This window comes from Dromiciops gliroides, chromosome 6 (assembly GCF_019393635.1).
Source record: "Dromiciops gliroides isolate mDroGli1 chromosome 6, mDroGli1.pri, whole genome shotgun sequence".
Taxonomy (NCBI): Eukaryota; Metazoa; Chordata; class Mammalia; order Microbiotheria; family Microbiotheriidae; genus Dromiciops; species Dromiciops gliroides.
The window spans coordinates 265,457,276-265,459,611 of NC_057866.1; the positions used below are offsets into that span (position 1 = coordinate 265,457,276).

Consider the following 2,336-nt stretch of genomic DNA (forward strand, 5'->3'; position numbering starts at 1 on the left):
AACTCAGCAGAGGCATCCGTTATTGATGGAGTCCAGGAGCTGTCAATTCTTAACTGCCCTGAAAAAGAGCCAGGAACAAGTACTGTTCAAAAGAAGATAAACCGAGTTTTGGGAGGTTGAGGTAGGATGCTGAGTTGGGCAGTAGTATGGATAGAGAGATCTGTGATAGGGTAGAGGGTGGAGGAGAGTCTTCACTGTGGTTATGGATATGGGGCTGGGGAAGACATGGGATCATCAGAGAGAAATTACCTGAAGCCCCAAAAGATTTGTGGGAGAGCATATACAAAAATATTTATAGCTGTTCTTTTTGTGGTGGCAAAGAATTGAAAATTGAGGGGATGCCCATCAACTGGGGAATGGCTAAACAAGTTGTGGTATATGAATGTAATGGAATATTGTTTTACTGTAAGGCACACTGAGCATGCAGATTTCAGAAAAACCTGGAAAGACTTACATGAACTGATGTTGAGTGAAATGAGCAGAACCAGGAGAACATCGTACACAGTATCAACAACATTGTATTATGATCAACTGTGATAGACTTAACTTTTCTCAGCAATACAGCGATCCAATACAACTCCAAAGGACTCATGATGGAAAATGCTCTCCACATCCAGAAAAAACGAACTGTGGAATCTGGATGCAGACAAAGATGTACAGAGAAGCTACAGACAGGAGAAGTTGGACAGAATTGTCAGAGGGAAGGCCCTCATATAAAGAAGAGTCAATCAGTCATTTATTAAACACTTCCTATGTACCAGGTACCATGCTAAGTACACCGGATACAAAAAGAGGCAAAAGAAAGTCCTGGCCCTGAAGTACCTTATAATCTAATGGGATAAACAAGATGCAAACAGATACAAAACCAACTATCTACAGGATAAATAGCAAAGAATTACCAGAGGTTTCCTGTGAAGGTGGGAACCAGGTTGGGAGGGAAGCAGAGGGAGGGAAAGAGAGGGAGAGGAGAGGGAATCAGAGATTCTGTGTGACTCTGTGTTCAGAATACACCTGAGGTACTGAAAGGGTTAAGTCAGTGTTTCCCCCATATTGAAGAGCTTCATAACTTTTTATATATTAAGGACCTCTTCTGGCCATCTGGGGAAACCTGTGGATCCCTTCTCAGAAGACATAAAATAAAATTTAAGAGAGTTAAAAAGAAATCAATTATACAGGTTGTTCCAAAAATCTTCATGCAGTTTTATACATTAATAGCTTTGGGACCACTCTGCATTGGAAGGTAGGTATCAAAATCTTTTAAGGAGCAAGTTCAAGGATCCCAGCAGCCTAAGGAATGAGGGATAAGCCTCAAAATGAGGAAGATCCAGGTTCAAATCCTTCCCTTGACACCTATTAAATGTTTTAAAAGACTATTTCAACTGATTATTTATTTAATTTTGATCATTCTTTTTTTTGCTTCTCAACTAAAAGGGGATTTTATTGATATCACAGCCCCATTAAACCCAGGAACAAGGCCTTGTGACAGCATACTACTAAAGAGCACTTCAGTCAGGGGAGCCAAACCAGAATCGGGTGCCGAGGCTGGTCTTTATTTGACCTTCTTCTTGGGGCGCAGATCGTTGGTGTGGCCGCACTTCTTACGGCAGTTTACAACGCGGGGGTGTGGGCGGGCATAACACTTGCGGCAGATCATCTTGTCACAGTTGTACTTCTGAGCCAGCTGGCGAAGGAAAGACTCTATGATAGAGAGAGTCCGGCCATCTTCTAGCTGTTTTCCAGCAAAAATCAGACGTTGTTGATCCGGTGGGATACCTTCCTTGTCCTGGACTTTGGCTTTGGCATTCTTGATAGCATCACTGGGTTCCAGTGATAGTCTTGCCCGTCAGGGTCTTCACGAAGATCTGCAACTCTAAAATGCTGTGCCTGCTGCTGCCGACCCCGACCCCGGTGAGTAACACGCCAGCCATATTTCTTAAAAAGCAAGACAAATAAAGTGAGAAAAATTAAACTTCAGTTTTCACTCAGAGTTCATCAGTTCTCCCTCTGAAAACACCTACTAATTGTGTGATATTGGGCTAGTTACTTTTAACTCCTTTGAATTCCAGGTGACTCTCTAAATCAATTGTAGTTGGTGGTATACATCAATGGATGGGGTTCCTACACTGGAAATTCTCTACATTTAGGAAAATGTTCTAGTGTGTGTGTGTGTGTGTGTGTGTGTGTAAGGGGCACCTCATACATGTGAGCACTTCAAGGTTTACAAAATACTTTATTTCATTTGAATCCCACAAAAACCCTGCCAGGTGGGTGGTGCAATAATTATCCCTTTTTTGCTGATAAGAAAACCGAGGCTCAGAGGTGAAATGATTTAAAGG

The 2,336-nt window shown here is 42.1% G+C and overlaps 1 pseudogene; it reads right to left on the reverse strand.

Moving 5' to 3' along the window:
* Nucleotides 1-1,407: 1,407 nt before the first annotated feature.
* Nucleotides 1,408-1,928, reverse strand: LOC122732291 (annotated as a pseudogene).
* Between the last annotated feature and the right edge of the window lie 408 nt (nucleotides 1,929-2,336).